The sequence below is a fragment of the Papaver somniferum genome, chromosome 3 (assembly GCF_003573695.1).
Source record: "Papaver somniferum cultivar HN1 chromosome 3, ASM357369v1, whole genome shotgun sequence".
NCBI classification, from domain to species: domain Eukaryota; kingdom Viridiplantae; phylum Streptophyta; class Magnoliopsida; order Ranunculales; family Papaveraceae; genus Papaver; species Papaver somniferum.
The window spans coordinates 167,194,820-167,215,736 of NC_039360.1; the positions used below are offsets into that span (position 1 = coordinate 167,194,820).

General features: G+C 38.4%; 1 pseudogene; it reads left to right on the plus strand.

The window, feature by feature from the left end:
* Nucleotides 1-12,304, plus strand: part of LOC113360307 — a 105,542-nt pseudogene extending 93,238 nt beyond the window's left edge.
* The last annotated feature ends 8,613 nt before the right edge of the window (nt 12,305-20,917 follow it).

Sequence of the window (20,917 nt, forward strand, 5' to 3'; positions counted from 1 at the left end):
TCTGTCGACTGTGGTGAAACCCTAGTTTTATCTCTCTCTTGATTATAGCAAGTGCACGGTCGTCAGTTGTAGCTCGTGCAAGTACGGGTCGATCCAAGTGCACGGTCGTCAGTTGTAGCTCGTGCAAGTACGGGTCGATCCACAGAGACTGGGTGTGTTTGGAGTTTCTAGCTATTTTGGGTTTCTAAATTGCTGTTGTTGGGCTTTGAATACCCTTTGAGTAAATTGGGTCTAATGGGTTTGTTTTTAACAATGAAATGAACTGAGCTTAGGCTCAGTTGGTCTTGAAATGCACTAGGCTTTGGGCCTTTGATTGAGTTCAGGCTTTTGGATTAAGCCCACAGTTGACTGAATTGGGCTTTGAGCCTTAACCTAAACTGTGGCTGGGCCTTAATGAACTGGAATTTGGGCTTGGGCTCAGTGTACTGAACTGAGCCTTAGGCCTTAACCTGAACTGTGGTCTGGGCCTTGGAGAGGAAGCAGCAGCAGCAGTGGTGGATTGGCACAGCAGGAGCAGGAGCAGAAGCAGTGCACAGCAGCAGATGCTCAGCAGGGAAAGGGAGAGCAGCAGTGGCTTCAGCAGTGCACTTAGGCCACAGTGAGCTTCAATGGACTAATGGGGAGCAAAACAGAGAAACTAGAAGAGCAAAAGATAGCAAAAGAAAGAGAATAAAAGAGAACACAAACAGAGATGAGGAACAGGGAAGAATAGGGAACAATAACTAAAGGATTAACAATGGCAGTGAAACAAACTAACAATGATCATGGGAAAGAAGCAAAAATCAGTGGCAATGAGGCACAAAGGCAGTTAGCCTAAGGCAAGGGAGCAGCAATGAAACAAATGGTAACAGTGGCAGTTAACAGGAAACAAAACCAAATAAACCAAGGCTGTTAGCCAAGGGCAGGGAGGAGAAGAAGTAACAAAGCAAAGCCAAGGCATTCATCTAGAGTGGGAAGAGAACCAGCTTGCTCACAGTCACTAGTGAGCACTAGTTTCTCCCCACTGCTCAATCAACTCAATGCTCTAAGGCTCTAACCTAGCATTGACACAAAACAGTAAACTAATCCTAACATTTGAGAAGCTAACAGTTGACAAAACAAGAGAGCCTAGGCATACAACTAGAGTGGGAAGAGAACCAGCTTGCTCACAGTCACTAGTGAGCACTAGTTTCTCCCCACTGCTCAATCAATCCAATGCTTCAAAGGCTTTAGCCTAACATTCACACATCTAAGAATGACATGAACAACATGAGAACATTACAAGACAGAACAGAACATACACATTAAACAGGACAGGAACAGTAAGAACAGAACAGAATATGTTTTGAACAATAACAGAACTAAAACAGAACACACATGATAACAATGCTAACAGAATGGATGGAGAAACAGTGAACATACATAAATTCAGAACAAAAATTAACAGAACACAGTTCTGGACGCTGGCTATTCCAGCATGAAAATTACACACACCACAGTCCCCTTTTTATACCCAATTTACATTTTAGGGTTCTTACACCCAATTCCCAAATTACAGACAAAATTAGGGTCTGTGAAAAGTTAACCCTTACCCTGAAATTGTCTCCTCTGTCGAACCCATCTCCCCTCTGCTTCTGTCTCTTCGAGCAACCCCTTCTTTTGGTCTCCTCTGTCGACTGTGGTGAAACCCTAGTTTTATCTCTCTCTCTTGATTATAGCACCTAGTGTGTGGGGGTGCTAAGAACGAGAAAGAGATGCAACTAGGGAATGGGTTTATGGTGTCTGTGGTGAGGGTGGCGCAGGCGGCGGTGGCAAAGACTGGTAGTGATGGTGGTGGCAGGGAGAGGTGGTTGCAGAGCTCTCTGCACACGGTCGGGGGACAAGGAAGAAAAAGAAAGAGAAGAAGAGAAATGTAATGCGTAGTTCTCGATGGTTTTTAGGGTATGGGATGTTCTGGTGTGAGGCGGGTGCATCAAGAGATGATGTTTCGCGAGCTGGGCCGTGGGATGTGTAGTTAATGGATGATCTAACGGCGAGATGGGGATAAATATTGAGCGACCGTTAGATTACGAGATACAACGAAACTGACGGCTCCGGATGGAGTTAGGTGCTGTAGTGTTTGGCAGGAGCTTCAGACTTCGATGAACGATGATGGAGCGACCGTTAGATGATGAGATGAATCCGATCTAACGGCTGAGAATGGAGGCGGGTATGGATATAGAAAATGGGTTTGGGTAAGGATTTTGGGCCTTGGGTATGCCAAGCCCATATCTTCTTTAAGAACAATTCTTCCTTCTTGAGCCCATTTCTACCCTTTTGGTCTTGTGCACAACATTCTTCGCGGCTTCCTTGTGTAATTTCTTCCGGATTTTCACCACTCTTCAGCTCTTTTCTATTCCGCAAGTCATCCAGACTTTATTTATTACCTAAAAATGCAAAATTAAGTAAGAAAAATATTTATTCTTGAAAACAATGAAAATACAGAATATGGGATAAAATGTAGAATTAATGCACAAAAGATGAGTTAAATGCCAAGAAAAATATATAGAAATATGCACTTTTTAGCACTCATCAAATACCCCCAAACCTGAATTTTACTTGTCCTCAAGTAAAACAAAACTAAGGAAATCCTACCTATACCACTGTCGCTGGTCTCTCGAATGCATTTAGCGTATGCACTAAGCCTTTTAAACCACTAAGTGTCCGTAGTGGACGAGTTGAAGTCTCGTGAAGGTTTGCTTAGAACGTACCTACAAAGTTCTAGGTCAAAATATAAGCTCAGATTCCATCAAATGTGACATGTGCAAGTCAGTTAAGCTCACAGCAAAATGGAGATGTCAATCTAGCTATCAAGGCACAATCCTAGCACTGATAACAAAAAAAAGACATGTGATAAGAGTGTAAAGTGTATCTACACATGTGTAAGGAAAGATCTGAAGTTATGACTACTAATCACCAAGAGATAGTTTCTCAGGCTAAGAACCAAGGTCAAAATCTAGCTAGCTGTCCGGACTTTACGAGAATTGTGAATGAGTTGGAGGTATTTCACAATTACTCGCGTTGTACATCAATGGCATACACCCTCCTTGCTTATTACAAAGAAACAACAAAATGACTATTTACATGACTCTTATTTACATTGACTACTCTCTTTTTATTTTTGGAACAAGAGATGATGGAATTGATAAATACTTGATTTTTTTTTCTGATATTATTTTTTTTTTTTTTTTTTCTGAATATATACATCATTTTTTTTTTTTTTTTGAAAAGGAAACACTTTTGATACATATACAAAAGGAAACAAAAGATTACATGACACTTTGCAAGAGGTAGCCCTTTTTGATGCACCCAGTTAAATTCGATGGTTGTCTTTCTTAATGTAACCTCCACCTTCTATCCCAACCAACCAAAGAACAAGCTAGTCAAGTTTCGTTCAGTATTCTAAAGTGATTGGCAATCGTGACTTCCTATCAAACACCTTGAAGATCGAGGCCATACATATTGGTAGATCGTGCGCGTGCAAATTTCTTATCACTATGTGAATTGTGCTAGAATCAGGGTGCCTAAATATCTAGATTAAGACTCCTAATAATTACATATTTGCACAAGAGTCAACATTTTAAGGTAAATGAGCTCCATTTTTTATGTTTTTTCAATTTTTAATTTTTATTTTCATTTTTCATTTTTCAAAAAGAATGAGGAGTTCGTTTTCAATTATGGAAAATTATCATGGTATCTACTCTATACCCCCAAACCTAAACTAAACATTGTCCTCAATGTTTCAAAATATGGAAAGAATTATAAAACAATATATGAAGAGGAACATGCTGAGTAGAGTAAAAGGAGAGAGAATACCCGATTTCGGCGAAAGCAATATTAGAACTCCGTTATTCAAGGCAAGAATCCAACATATGTCAGCCGAGATCATATTGGATTAGCAAAATATATACAAAAGGAACAAAAAGGGTTTTTTAAGAAATTTTATCTACTGGATTATATACAAAAAATTCACCATACACTAACAATCTAAAGAGTTGAGGATCAACCCAAAAGACAAAGTGTAGAGGTTTCAACAGCTTCACACAATAATAATATGGTAGGCATGCAAGTGAAGCTGTGAAACAAAATGAGCTACCCCCAAACCTGGATTTTACAGAAGATATAATTTTGAAAACAAAATCGCGCAGTTTCGGGGGTTCATCATGCACAAGGTCTAACTCGAAATGGACTGTGCTAGGGACGGGCAAACATGCTATTTCCAACTGTGGTTCCTCAAATGTATTATATTTGGATGAAAAATAGTCCAAGAGGACTTGGGAAGCACACAGTTCCAAACCTAGATTAGGCATTTTCAGAAAAATTGGTTTTACAATATCGGTACAAACCAAATCTAGATTGGGTGGAGGGCCATCAGATTGTGACTTATGTAGAAGAATAGGCACATCATTATCAATCAAATCAAAATCTCCTAAATCATCTACACATATCACATCATGCTTACAATCATCAATCACATTAGCAAGATCACAATCAGAGTCATCAACATCATTAACAGATTTATCCTCGTGTATCGGCTCATCAGGGGAAACATCACATGGAATATTAGAAGACATATCATGCATTAAGGTCGGGGCAGAGACGCCTAATGTATTTGAACCCAAAGGTTCGATAACATTTTCAGTATAGACATGTTCTTCTAACATAACATCATAGTCATCATCATCATCATGATAGGGATTTTGCAATCTAGGATAATTTTCAATCCTAAGGTCGGAGCTATTACAAGAATAAAACTCTAATTCATGGGGGTGACTCATATCATGTGGTGTTGTTCATGTTTCCCTAACGGATTCCCATTGATGGGTTTTCTCTGCAATCTCGGCTAAAAAATTCCATGCATCATCCACAGATTTATCAATAAACTCACCATTACACATTGAATCAACCATGGTTTGAGATTTAAAGTCTAGTCCCTCATAGAGGATGACGACAAGCCTCCACTTCTCAAATCCATGGTGCGGACATTCACTCAACAATTCATTAAAACGTTCAAAATAGTGAAAAACAGTTTCCTCATCCAACTGGACAAAACAATTGATACTTTGACGAATAGCGATGGTCCTATGATGTGGAAAGAATTTTCTGAAAAATAGATCTGTGAGTTGGTCCCAAGTGTTGATTGATTGTGGTCTCAAACCGTAAAACCATGTTTTGGCCCTTTCCTTTAGAGAAAATGTGAACAAACGCAATTTCAGAGAGTCTTCGGACTTATGATCAGGCTGCATAGTACAAAAAATTTGTTCAAACTCTTTTACATGAGTATAGGGGTTCTCAGAATCGAGCCCTCGAAATATAGGAAGTATTTGTATCATGCTTGCATTTATTTCAAAAAGGTCATTGGTTTGAGGTAAGACAATACATGATAATGGAATTTTTATTGTCGGATACATGTATTCATGGAGAGCACGAGGTTGGCCCATATTGAAAAGACACAAAGCACACTATTTGGTTTTAATGGGTTTGGATTTTTGGGAAAAATATTTGGTTTTAATGGGAGACATTTTTTTGGTTTTTTAAAATTTGGGAGCAAGTTTGGTTTTAATAGGATAGAGAAGAAAAAATTTGGTTGTTAAAATGGGAGCAAGTAAAATTTGGTTTTTGAATGGGAGAAAAGAAAATTTTGGTTTTTTTTTTTTTTTTTTTTTTTTTTTTAAGAACAATAAAATGAAGAAAATAAAATTTGGTTTTGAAATGGGAGCACGCCCACTGTTGGTTTTGTGTTTGCTGTGGCTCAGCTGGTTTGAAAACGTTTGGTGAAACTGAGTCCAAAATCTCGGCCTAGAATTTGGGTACTCGGCCCACTAACGAGTTAACCTAGCGTGATCGGTTACAAGCTCAGCTGGGTTTAAACCCAGAATACAAGATACAAGTCCAATTTAAACAAGCTCACAAAAATTAAATACAAGCCCACAAATTAAACAAACAAGCCCACAGAAATTAATTACAAACCCAACAGAAAATAAAAAGCCCAAAAATTGGCTTTAATATTACAAGCCCACAATTAAAAATTGGAAGCCCACAATTCGGGTTCTCTTAAATGGGTTACCTTTTAAGCACAGCCCAGCTGCTCTGATATTGTTGCAAAAACCCAGTTGGGCTTTGGTTCTTTTCCTTGGTGGCGTCCCAGCAGAGGAAAAACAGGTTCAGAACAGCAGGTCCAACAGCAAATGAAGTGAAGCAGATGCAGATGCAAATGCTATGCAGTGAAATGCAAAATAGCCAAGAAAACTACAAGAAAAACACAGCACCAGTCCCCGGCAGCGGCGCCAAAAACTTGGTGGGCCCAAAGATATTATATTTAAATGCAAAATGGTCCCCGGCAGCGGCGCCAAAAACTTGGTGGACCCGGGAAAGCGTATAAAATTGAAGTGAAATGAAAACGGGCCTACAGTAATACCGCAAGTGCACGGTCGTCAGTTGTAGCTCGTGCAAGTACGGGTCGATCCACAGAGACTGGGTGTGTTTGGAGTTTCTAGCTATTTTGGGTTTCTAAATTGCTGTTGTTGGGCTTTGAATACCCTTTGAGTAAATTGGGTCTAATGGGTTTGTTTTTAACAATGAAATGAACTGAGCTTGGGCTCAGTTGGTCTTGAAATGCACTAGGCTTTGGGCCTTTGATTGAGTTCAGGCTTTTGGATTAAGCCCACAGTTGACTGAATTGGGCTTTGAGCCTTAACCTAAACTGTGGCTGGGCCTTAATGAACTGGAATTTGGGCTTGGGCTCAGTGTACTGAACTGAGCCTTAGGCCTTAACCTGAACTGTGGTCTGGGCCTTGGAGAGGAAGCAGCAGCAGCAGTGGTGGATTGGCACAGCAGGAGCAGAAGCAGTGCACAGCAGCAGATGCTCAGCAGGGAAAGGGAGAGCAGCAGTGGCTTCAGCAGTGCACTTAGGCCACAGTGAGCTTCAATGGACTAATGGGGAGCAAAACAGAGAAACTAGAAGAGCAAAAGATAGCAAAAGAAAGAGAATAAAAGAGAACACAAACAGAGATGAGGAACAGGGAAGAATAGGGAACAATAACTAAAGGATTAACATTGGCAGTGAAACAAACTAACAATGATCATGGGAAATAAGCAAAAATCAGTGGCAATGAGGCACAAAGGCAGTTAGCCTAAGGCAAGGGAGCAGCAATGAAACAAATGGTAACAGTGGCAGTTAACAGGAAACAAAACCAAATAAACCAAGGCTGTTAGCCAAGGGCAGGGAGGAGAAGAAGTAACAAAGCAAAGCCAAGGCATTCATCTAGAGTGGGAAGAGAACCAGCTTGCTCACAGTCACTAGTGAGCACTAGTTTCTCCCCACTGCTCAATCAACTCAATGCTCTAAGGCTCTAACCTAGCATTGACACAAAACAGTAAATTAATCCTAACATTTGAGAAGCTAACAGTTGACAAAACAAGAGAGACTAGGCATACAACTAGAGTGGGAAGAGAACCAGCTTGCTCACAGTCACTAGTGAGCACTAGTTTCTCCCCACTGCTCAATCAATCCAATGCTTCAAAGGCTTTAGCCTAACATTCACACATCTAAGAATGACATGAACAACATGAGAACATTACAAGACAGAACAGAACATACACATTAAACAGGACAGGAACAGTAAGAACAGAACAGAATATGTTTTGAACAATAACAGAACTAAAACAGAACACACATGATAACAATGCTAACAGAATGGATGGAGAAACAGTGAACATACATAAATTCAGAACAAAAATTAACAGAACACAGTTCTGGACGCTGGCTATTCCAGTATGAAAATTACACACACCACAGTCCCCTTTTTATACCCAATTTACATTTTAGGGTTCTTACACCCAATTCCCAAATTACAGACAAAATTAGGGTCTGTGAAAAGTTAACCCTTACCCTGAAATTGTCTCCTCTGTCGAACCCATCTCCCCTCTGCTTCTGTCTCTTCGAGCAACCCCTTCTTTTGGTCTCCTCTGTCGACTGTGGTGAAACCCTAGTTTTATCTCTCTCTTGATTATAGCACCTAGTGTGTGGGGGTGCTAAGAACGAGAAAGAGATGCAACTAGGGAATGGGTTTATGGTGTCTGTGGTGAGGGTGGCGCAGGCGGCGGTGGCAAAGACTGGTAGTGATGGTGGTGGCAGGGAGAGGTGGTTGCAGAGCTCTCTGCACACGGTCGGGGGACAAGGAAGAAAAAGAAAGAGAAGAAGAGAAATGTAATGCGTAGTTCTCGATGGTTTTTAGGGTATGGGATGTTCTGGTGTGAGGCGGGTGCATCAAGAGATGATGTTTCGCGAGCTGGGCCGTGGGATGTGTAGTTAATGGATGATCTAACGGCGAGATGGGGATAAATCTTGAGCGACCGTTAGATTACGAGATACAACGAAACTGACGGCTCCGGATGGAGTTAGGTGCTGTAGTGTTTGGCAGGAGCTTCAGACTTCGATGAACGATGATGGAGCGACCGTTAGATGATGAGATGAATCCGATCTAACGGCTGAGAATGGAGGCGGGTATGGATATAGAAAATGGGTTTGGGTAAGGATTTTGGGCCTTGGGTATGCCATGCCCATATCTTCTTTAAGAACAATTCCTCCTTCTTGAGCCCATTTCTACCCTTTTGGTCTTGTGCACAACATTCTTCGCGGCTTCCTTGTGTAATTTCTTCCGGATTTTCACCACTCTTCAGCTCTTTTCTGTTCCGCAAGTCATCCAGACTTTATTTATTACCTAAAAATGCAAAATTAAGTAAGAAAAATATTTATTCTTGAAAACAATGAAAATACAGAATATGGGATAAAATGTAGAATTAATGCACAAAAGATGAGTTAAATGCCAAGAAAAATATATAGAAATATGCACTTTTTAGCACTCATCATTCTCTTAAAAGTATATTGGAGTTTGTCCATACAGATTGTTAAGCAAAATATTGGGTGTGGTTGTTGTACCTCCGCTTTTTCAATTGGTATCAGAGCTGGCAAACACGTTTAAAGACCTTACAAGTCTGTGTTTGTAGCGATCTAACTCTATGGACAGTAGTGCTATCTCAATAAATGCACCACCAGATCCAAGGATTGTAGAATTTATTCTATGACTGATTTAATAAAATCTGTAGAAGAAATTCTATCTAAACCGCCACTAGTTTTAAAATCCCTTGAAGTATTTTCAGGGATTGAAAAGAAACTTGAAAGCTTATCTCTTGATGTTGAGTTATACCTCCAGAAATAACAAGAATCTCTTGACAAGCTAAATCAAGTTGTGAGGAATAATATTCATGTTGAAGTCGACATTGATTTACTAATCAGTGAGATCAATGCTCCTTCTCTGCGTAACTCATTCAATTGTAACAAACCAAATGAACTACAAGAGGAGTTTAAATCTCAGTCATCTGAGTATATCACATCAAAGCATGAATATATTCATTGCTCAATTCCTGATACTTCATATCAAGATAGTAGTATTGTCTTCTTTTATGAAGAAGCTAGGACGTCTCTTTTTATCAAAAGAGTTTCCCTTCGCAGTATTAAAAACTATCTGCAAAAACTGATTTTATAAGTTGGAAAACAAGAAATCAGAAACACAAATCTTTTTGGGTTCTCTTGAAGTTCTTTGATAGACTTATAAAAACAGTTCCTTGGGTGTTTCTCAACACTACAAGATGTAAGAGTTGCTGGAAATAAACTCTTTCTTGGTGCCATGGTGAGCAAGAAATTGTTCACCTCAACACATTTTGATTGTGTTGTAAGTGCATCCTCACCAAGGAATGCCCTGCTATGTATACGGTGAGGGAAGCACGAGAATTGGGGCACACAGATTATGTTCGGTAAGGTTGTAGAATTCGACTGGATTCTTCTAAAAAGGTATGTCTACAAACCTGAGAAAGATTTATGTTTTTATTTGCTTAGAGTACTTATAATGATCCATGTACCTTGCTTATTGTTCATTTCTACCTAACTTGATCTGTGTTTAAGGTTCTTAAACATTTAGGTTTGAAAATAATAGTTCGGGATGTTTGGAATTCATGGTACACCTACCACGTATGCATAACATAATTTAAAATCACAATCCAGGGGTTTAAGTACGCATACCCGTTTGCATACTGCTCCAGGTCATGAAAATTCGTTTGCAAATCCGTGTGCGTACTTGCCTGTAGACGTCGATATTCGGTAAACTTGTTTTCGCCGTATCTTCTTCGTCCGAACTCGAATTGACCTCATTATTTTTAAATTATCTTCCTCTTTGAATTCTCTTCAAAATGGAGATGAGAAACCTTGAATTTGGATGAGTTAAGATTGGTATTTGTCCTATATCTTATTTTTCAGTGTTTTGCTCCGTTTCGTCGCAATTGTTCCACTTCTCTTGGATTCGGGCACTTGGATTTTTGGAGTACTACTCTTCTAAGCTAGTTTGTAGATTTTACAAGAATGTTGTTGGTGAATCATAAAGAAGGAAGTTCAAGAATGTGCAGTAGTACGCATTACTATGGGATTCTTGAATGTTCACAATTATTTTATGTGAACTATGATGCATGGTCGTTAATGACTTTGTATATTCTTCTTTGTTTAGAAAATATTTTTATACGCCTTTGGTAGATATTCGTGGTGTAAATCCGGGCGAAAAAGATTGATTCTACCCTCTAAGGACAAATCATCTTATATGTGCATTACGAGTTTGTCTTGATGCCTAGGAAACTTCTTATGAGAATTTATTCTTGTTTTTGAGAAGGATTACTAGAGTTTGGAATAGCCATTATTGTGTTTACACATAGCTATGTCCAACGTTTTCATCTTCATGTTTTTAGATTTATTGGTTTAAATACTAAAATTATTTGAAAGATGATTTTTGCAGTATTAATCTTTATGGTTTTATATTGCAATTTGTTATGGGATATGTGTGTTTGCGTCCGTGAACTATGATTGTCCCACAACTTGTCAAAGGTTAAGTCTTTCGTGTCGATATGCATGTATTGATAAAAGAATAAATGGACTTTTGACATCACAAAAGTTTGAAGCCTATTATGTCATTTTTGATGGAAGATAAGATGAACTTTTGTCGACAAGGATTATATGTATTGTATGTCATTGTGCAAATGGTGATGAAAAATAGAATGAATCCTTGCTTATTCCACATTATTTGGTCGACCTCCGGTCTACAATTTTTATGCATATACTGTGTTGTTCCATAAGGTGTCTTATGTTGAGCACAATCGACTGAGTTAATTTTTGGCTTAGTTATTGCTCCGTGAGATACTTTGTGTCGAGCATGTACAACTAAATTAATCATCCTTGTTTGGTTATTTAGTTGTTGCTCCGTAAGTTCTCTTATGTCGAGCGTGACCAATTAAATTGATTACTTTTTGTGGTTAATTTGGTTGTGTATTCCGATTAGATTAATTATGGATTGTCTTGTGATTAATTGATAGGCGTCTAAAACACCTAATTCTAGTATCGGTTTCTTACATTTTTCTTGGTTATTTCTCTTGAAAACATTGTATATTACGCTTGGTTAGTAATTTTGTAGGTACTCGGCATGGTTTGGCACAAATGAAGGAAAATCGAGGTTAAGGCATCATTTGGGTACTCGTGGTGCTGCGGATGCAAAGCCCAGGCGAGAACAAAAAGACTGATCATGACAGCCCACATCCATCCACAAAACTCACCACACGGATTGTGTACGTGTGCGCTGCTGAGGAGAACGAAATTAAAAGGGAATGAGATTAGGTTTATGCAGTTCACAAGCAAAGAAAAGGAACCAAGCCATTGTTCCAGACTTCCAGTAGCCGCCGAGCCTGCAGATTCGTTGCCGTCACTGGCCAAGGTTCGGTGTTAGTCTGCCAGGGGTTGAGAGGTGAACTGAAGCAGAGAAGGAGAAGATGGTTCTGATGTCATCGTTTGTGGATGAAAATGTGAGTAAAACATCAACAAAGAAAAGGGGATCTGAGCCTGATTAATGAATGGGTTTTGATCATTGATGGCTTCGAATTGAAGAAATGGAGTGATGGGTTGGTGTTTGAATGAGCTGGGTGTGTGTTTAATTCATTATTTACAGGAAGTGGCGAGCCAGAGAAGGGGATTTCTTGTTCTTCATCAGCACCATCAGTTTCTGCTCATATGGTGTTTGCGAAATTACCTGAACCAAGGAGATGGAAGAGTATCATGGGTTTTGATCAAGTCTTAGTTGTATTGATTAGAGAAGAAGCAAGTTTTGCTGCCAAGGAAGGAATTGACTTGAGTTTGCTGGTCATAGTGGTTGGCTTGAGTTCGATTGACGTTGTTCCAGGGAAAGAAGCTTGAGCCGAGAGATGGGGATTGCAATGGCGAGAAAATGGAGGAGATACGATGGTTCAAGAGGAAGCTGTGAATGTTGGTGGTGTCTGTGCTGGGAGCTTAGCAGAGCTTTGTAAGTTGAGTTTATGGCAGCAAGGAAGTACCAGTTTTGTGTTACGTTCAGCTGTGAGCCATGGCTGTGTAGGCAGTAATGGAGGTGGTACAGGCAGTTAAGGTGAAGTATTGAGCTGACGAGATGTTGCTGCTGTGAGTTAAATGGGTTGCAGTTTACATGGTCTTGTGCGAACATTGCAGTGAACATAGTGATGCTGCAGCCATTGCCATGTGGATTGTATGGATGAGGTGGGGGGGTTTCGAACCTGAAATCTGTAGCCTGGAACTGAGCTAAACTGCAGTCGAAAGAAGTGTTGTTGCCGTGGGTTTGAAATCAATAGGATAAGAAGATGTACCGAGCAGCGAGGGAATTGTGTGTGTGTTGATGCTGTTCTGGGAATGAACTGAACTGGGATTGTTGACTGCAATTGGGAGTTGTTGTTATTGCTGCGCAGTTGAGTGAATGGATGATTTCAGATGGAAGTGTTGAAGTTCAGGTGGAGTTGTTGGCAGCTAGAAGGGAAGAAACAACCAGTCTGACCCAAGTTATGTCCAGTTCTTAACCCTGGTTCAAGGCTCAGTTCAGGTGTTGTCTGGCATTGGCTAGGAGATAATTTAGAAGCCAACAGGGTAAGCAAACTTGGGTACCAATTAATCCCGAGATTTGATAGAGTTTGGGTACGTGAAAATAGCTAAGAAAGGGTGTTATGGCCGTCAGTTTTACTGAGTTGAACGGCTGAGATTTGGAAGCTGGCAGAGTTTGTATTGAATAAGGAAAGTTGGAGCTGTTTAGGTCGCGGAATTGAGGTAAAGAAAGCTATAAAGAGGAGGCGCAGAAACACAAAGAAACTACCTCTTTTATCACCAGTTTAGTGCCTGCAACCTGCTTGGGAGAAGTTCTGATAGAGAAGAAGCTACACATAGCAACCTGAACCTGTTTTCTGAAGCAGCTGCTTAGTTCCTCACAGTGGTTTCCTTTCGAAATCTTTTATTCCAAAAACCATGAGTAGCTAATCTCAATATTGATTGGGGAGGATTTCAAAACTCCAAACATGTTTTATTGATCAATCTTATGCAAGTTATTCTTCCGATAAAAGTCTTTTGTTGATTGTCTTTTTACCGTTCACATGATCATGAGAAGTATACTTGGTATCTAAGTGATCAATTAGGTAACTTGTATGCAACTTTAATGCTAGTATTGAGAATTTTAATCCGTAATTGTTGGAGTAATTTTCACAAAAGTAGCGGTGCGCTATTTGTCGCAAAGGGATTTTGTATACAATAGTGTGTAAAAGATAACCCTAGGTTAACGTGTCGAACTTACGAGCATGTGGCTAGGAGCAACTTGATTCACAAATATTAATATAGTTGTTTGAATTACACCTAGAAAGCTTATATTAGGTGGTTCACTTGATTAGAATCCGTTAGAGAACTTATCCTATGTGGTGATTTTTGGAGTCTAAAGATTAGTTGAACTTATAACTTGTCTTAAAGTTGTTAACAATCGAAATTATTTGGAAGCAGAACTTGTATGATTAATAATATCTTGTTTGGTAGTGGTGAATGAATCTCTAGTCAATTCTCTCTCATAATTTGAAGTACAATCTTTGCAATCTTAGAACTTGTGTCTTTCAACAAAAACAAATTGTCTTACATAATAACTTAAAACTCACACCTCCCTGTGGATTCGAACTCGACTTGCCTCGCTACTTCTTTATAGATTTGTGTAGCAATAGAGAATTATTATTGATAGGTTGACAACCTCATCATTAATCTAATTGTGTATTTTTGAGTCTCCATAAGTTCACTTATGTTGAGCATTTCCGATTAAATTAACCATGGGTTCTCTTGCGGTTAATTTAATTGAGTATTTTGGATTCAAATTCATATTTGTATGTAATTTGTTATGTCCAAATAAATCCTTTTTTCCTTTTGAAATTAAGGTCGCTCTTGTTGTTCTTTCGGGAATTACATATTATGGGAGAGAGTTCTTAATTGAACTTGTGCTTAATTGCCAAATCTTTGTGGGGAGTGCGGCTGTGGAATATTACAAGGGTTATCTTGTATCTTTACAAACTCCTTGATGAATGCATTTAGCTTCGGCTTTATGATTGCATCTAAATAAGATTGTTAGAGCACTACTTGGTCAAACTCGCATGCTTTGCTATCTCAAGCATGTTTGTCAATGTTAGTGATCAAAACTATAAGTCTTGATTTCTAGTCTCTTATAGCTAAGTCTCGGACTAGGATAGTAAGTGTAGTTGAGCTCAAGGACTTCATGGCGATTCATCATACAAGTAGAAGATCTACTCAAGGAACCGGTGGAACTTCTCGACAAAAAGGTATGTGGAGACTTGAACTTATCTGTCACTCAAATGTCTATCTATTTTGTCTCCTACTCTCTGAGACAAAAGTCGTATGCTATATATATAGACTAGATTATACACATTTGGTATTTCGAGCCGAGTATACCTCGCATATCTATATCTCGAAATATGTGTTGGTAAGCTTTTCGATTCGACCAAGTTTATCTTTACGTAGTGACGAAAGTCATTAATGTTTCAATCACTTTGGAAATTGCTTTGACGAGAAATAGTGTAACAACTATATAACGTCCTTTAAGAATGTTTCAATGATTGGAATGAGAGTTTAGATTACATAACCAATGGATTCCTTGAACCGAAGTTCTCGAACTTTGTTGATCAAGAGAACCGGAAGTATGGAAAGTGTCAAGTCCACGAACTCAGTCCACGAACTACCGAAGTTCTCAAACCCGAGAATTTCTGTTAGAGTTGACAAACTACTTGCGTGAGCCAAGTCCGCGGACCGGCGAAGTTCTCAAACCCGAGAATTTCTGATGGAGTTTGTAAACTCTGTCCAGGGTCTTAAGTCCGCGAACCTAGTCTGTGAACTTGAGAAGGTTATATATCTAAAGATGATTTCTGAACTTAATCTTAAAATACTAAGGAATGCTTTTGCAAACCGTGGTTATTAAAGTTCATGAACCGATTCGAGTGAATCAAATCATCTTTGCTTCAATTATGTCTTGTGTAGTTACATAAGATTTCCTTGCAATTGAACAACTCTCTTAACTAGTTCATTTGAGTCATTTGAGCTAGTTATGGTGAAGAAGAACATGGTTGGTATGAAATGCTCATATGGTTAACCTTTCGGTTAAACTATTGTTGAACCAACAATGCACACGTTTGGGTACGGTTAACAAACCTAGAAGCGTGCAGTTCATTTGTGTATAACAAGCTAAGTTTTCGATCTAACGGTTGAGAAATATTAGCTTGAATCTAAATCAGGTTTTTATCTAACGGTGGATATTGATTGCTTTGTAACTAAGGCAAAACCCTGATTTGAAAGGTTATATAAGGGGACATCTAGCAACTCTGCAAAATTAATCCCCACACCTTACGTGTGATACTAGTTTGCGTGCTAGAGTCGATTATCCTTTAACCTTTGGTTTTCTTCTTCTAAAACCAGGTTAACGACTTAAAGACTTCATTGGGATTGTGAAGCCAGAACGATACTACTTTTATCGTAGTTGTGTGATCTGATCTTGCATCTTCTATCGTAACAGTACAATCATATTGATTGGCTTGAGATTGTTTGATTTCTCCGATAGGCAAGATATAAAAAGTAATCACAAACATCTTCGTCTCATTGTTTGTGATTCCGCAACATCTTGTTTCTCTACCATACGATTAAGATTTTTGTGAGGTGATTGATTAATCTAGGCTGTTCTTCGGGAATATAAGACCGGATTATCAATTGGTTCCTGTTCACCTTGATTATTATCAAAAGACGGAACAAAAACTTTAGGATTTTTCTGTGGGAGACAGATTGATCCTTTGATAGACTTGTCTGTGTGAGACAGCTTTGTTTATTGTTAAAGCCTACGATTTTGGGTCGTAGTAACTCTTAGTTGTGGGTGAGATCGGCTAAGGGAATAAAGTGTGCAGTATCCTGCTGGGATCAGAGGCGTAGGGAGTACAACTGTACCTTGGATCAGTGGGAGACTGATTGGGGTTCAACTACAGTCCAGTCCGAAGTTAGCTTGGAGTAGGCTAGTGTCTGTAGTGGCTTAATACAGTCCCGGGGTTTTTCTGCATTTGCAGTTTCCTCGTTAACAAAATTTTTGGTGTCTGTGTTATTTCAGTTTCCGCATTATATTGTTTATCTTTATAATTGAAATAATACAGGTTGTGCGTTTAAATCATCAATTAGGTTAATCCAACCTTTGGTTGTTGATTATCATTGATTGATCCTTGCACATTGGTCTTTGGTACCGTCCAAGTTATTCCTTGTGTTTGATTAGGACTCGCTGATTTCTATTAGCTTGAGTAAATCAAAATAAGAGAGAGATATTAACTCCTTGAGATACTTTTACCTAGATTGGGTCTAACTGTCTAGTTGATTCTCTATAAAGTGTTTCGGAGTTAGTCCATACAGATTGCTAAGCGAAATATTGGGTGGTGTTGTTAGACTCCCGCCTTTTCAATTGGTATCAGAGCAGGCAAACACGTTTAAGACCTTACAAGTCTTTGTTTGTAGCAATCTGAGTTTGAGGACGAAATCTCTTACGCATACCAAAATGCCTCCTAAAGCTTTCAACTCTGTCAAGTGTCTCGGAAATGCCTCAAAGGATTACTCCTTAGTTGATTCTTCCGAATCCCGAGGTAGGAAGACTGTCCCATCTTGTGTTGACCACCCTTCCTCCAATGAGACATTGTACACAATGGAAAAAGCTGAAATGTAGCTCACCAGAATTGCAAGAAATTCTACTGAGTTTGTTGATCTTCAAAATCATGAACAGATCATTGATGAATTTGAAAATTTTATTGATCGTGAACATGTACTCTATAACATCATAGAGTCATTCTCTAAGGATATCGAGAAATTTCTTCAAGAAAACAATCTACATCATGAAAAGATTTTTGATCTTGAAAAGTTGATCAAAGAAGGCTCAATTAGAGAAAAATGTTTGATCAAGACACATTCATCTGATCTTGACAGACTTCGTGTTGAGAAAGAAAAGCTAGATGCATCACTTTCACTAGCCCATGAACCGTGTATGACCTTGGAAAAGGAAAACTCTGTCTTAAGGAAAAATTCTTCTGTTTCACCTGTTCCTTTTGACATACAGTACATGAAGAAATATCCTCCAAGAGAAGTTTGTGTCGAGAAAAGTTTATATAACTTACAATCTTCTCACAGGGCTGAAAAGCTAAAACAGATACCAAATGTTGCATCTTCTCCACGAACATGTACCTTCTGTGGAAAAGGAAATCACTATGTTATCTGTTGTTTTGCTAGGAAGAAACAAATTTCTAAACTTCACAATTTGTTTCTTTCCACTGTCAATGGAACAAATAGTCAGTCGACTACTGCAGTGAATCGAATACCCACAGAAAACCAAGAATCTTATAAACATGACGTTCTATCTAGAAATCGTCACATGGCACAGGTACATCCTAGTCAAATAAATTCTCGTATTACTGATAGAAGTATTCCCTATGTTTATAAGAATGTTTTTGGTAAATCTAAATCTAGAATATGGATTTCCATCTATTCAGATCCCCTTGAACCAATTGCAAGAGGTCCTAGATTTAGTCCTCAGAGGAAGCCTTCAGAAGGATATGCTGAACAAGTTATGTCTTATTTTTATGGACTGAGTGATAATCAAAGAAGAAAGGCTAAACAAAAACAACGTTCATTTAATGATCTGAATGCTCATACTTGTGCCAATTAATCACAAGGTTGATTACTCACCCACTAAAAATCCTAGTTGTGTGAGAATTAAATAGGTATACTCTCTGCAGAGTAACTCTGATTATCTAGCTAATTTCTTATTGTTCTTAGATAGATAATCAGTCATATACTTTTACATAAGTATTTTGATCCTTTCTGTTTGTATGTTTTTGTTGTTTTATTTTGCTTTCATCTTGGCTTTCGAAATCTACAAGTTTTGTTCGGGTTTTTTAGTCATCCTCATATGGGTACATGTACGGTTTTGGGTTCTGTCTCACATACCTATCTTGTAAACCCTATCGCTTATATACCTTTCCTATTGAGTTGAAGTATCTCACTCTAGGGTTCTCTTCAATGACGTCTTCTTCTTGTTCATGGGATTTGCCTGAAGACTTCGTTGAAAACGGTATATATTTTGAGTTTGATGAAGAGAAGGGAACCCTTGTTGAAGTTGAAAGATCTTTTCCTCAATCTCTTGACTCCTACTCAGATAGTGGGGAAAAGATTCCAACTAATGTGGCTCTTAATGCTCAGCAACTTGTAGGGACAATAAAGTGTCTTGATGCTGTAAAAACCAAGTTGAAAAGGAGTATTTGTAACCTTGCTCTCATGAAGAACCATGTTAAAGAGATTCCCAAAAAGGATACTCCCTCAAGGGTTGATGTCGCTCATAAGCTCGATAATCACAAGACTCATGAGGTTCCAGAACCGTCCGCCTGAGGTTGTTTGTGTCCGGTTATGGCATAAGAGTATGTTGTTGATTTATTTTTGTTGCCTAGTATGTCTTCTTTTTGGCTTAGTAGGAAGAATAACTAGTGCTTTGAATAGCGATGAGTGTGACTACACGTAGCTATTATTTTTCATCTTCTTGTTTTTAGGTTTTTGGTTTAAAATTATAAAACTTTTTGGAGGATGATGTTTTGCAGTATTTAATCTTTATGATTTGTTATATTGCAATTTGTTATGGGATATTGGTGTTTACGTCCGTGAACTATGTTGTCCCATATTTTGTCAAAAGTAAAGTCGTTCATGATCGGTATTCGTTTATTGGTTTCGGAATGAATAGACTTTTGACATTTACAAAAGTTAAGCCTATATTGTCAATCTCTGACGAAAGATAGGTTAAAATCTTTTGTATCCAAGGATTATTGCTATTGTATATGCTTGTGCAAAAGAATGAATCCTTGTGTATTCCACGGTATTGATCTTCATTGATCCATCTTATTGTATTACCGTGAGGCTCCGTAATGTGTCTTATGTTGAGCACGATATAACTAAGTTGACTATTTTTGATTAGCTTGGTTGGTTGTTCCGTAAGGTACGTTATGTTGAGCATTTAGAACTAAATTAATCATCTTCTTGGTTATTTAGTTATTACTCCACAAGTTCTCTTGTGTTGAGTATATGAACGATTAAGCCAATCACTCTCTTGTACGGTTATCTTAGTCGTTGCTCCGTAAGTTTACTTATGTTGAGAACAATGAATTAAATTGGTCACTTTTGTGGTTAATTTGATTATGTATTCCGATTAAATTAATCATGGGTTTTCTTGTGATTAATTTGATTGAGTTTTGGATATAAAAATCATTCTCATGGTTTTGGTGTCCAATAAAAATCCTTATTTTCTATTGAAATTAAGGTCGCTCGTTGTTGTTCTTTCGGGAATGACATCAAATGGGGGAGAGTTCTTTTGAACTTGTGCTTAATGGTCATATCTTGAGAGGTGTGTGGCTGTGGAATTTTAGAGTGGTTATCTTGTATCTTTAAACTCCTTGATGAATGTTGTTAGCTTCGGCTATATGATTGAATCTAAATAAGATGATGTGTGTTTCTTTCTCTAAGTCATGAAATGTCTCTTACAGAAATTTCATTATGATACCGTTTTTGTACCTTTGCCAATTTTATTGACAAAAAAGGGGAGAATTAATATGTAGTTCACACTACAAATACATATGGTTTTCCGATCATTGTGTAAGGGGGAATGGATTTCATGTGAGATGGAATACTGACTAAGGGGGAGTGATACATATCACCATAGTATTATTGTTGAAGTTGTGATACAATTGGACTTTGACACTGTGTAATAATACTATGACATTGTATAACAATGATCGAGACCGATGCTTTCTCATTGTTATAGCTACGGTTCTTCAACAACGATGGTGCTAAACTTCCAACCTTTGGGATCATTGGAGTACTTGGAAATGACGAAGATTTCGAGGAATGTTGAAGATTAGACATGTGGAATAGGAGCTAGTAAAGTTTCATTATCTTTTTTGTATTCTATATGTATTGATAGTTTTGTCACTAAAATTGACAAAGGGGGAGACTGTTAGAGCACTGCTCGGTCAAACTCGCATGCGTTGCTATCTCAAGCATGTTTGTCAATGTTAGTGATCAAAACTATAAGTCTTGATTTCTAGTCTCTTATATGTAAGTCTCGGACTAGGATAGTAAGTGTAGTTGAGCTCAAGGACTTCATGGCGATTCATCATACAAGTAGAAGATCTACTCAAGGAACCGGTGGAACTTCTCGATAAAAAGGTATGTGGAGACTTGAACTTATCTGTCACTCAAAAGTCTATCTATTCTATCTCCTACTCTGTGAGACAAAAGTCGTATGCTATATATATAGACTAGATTATACACATTTGGTATTTCGAGCCGAGTATACCTCTCCTATCTATATCTCGAAATATGTGTTGGTAAGCTTTTCGCTTCGACCAAGTTTATCTTTACCTAGTGACGAAAGTCATGAATGTTTCAATC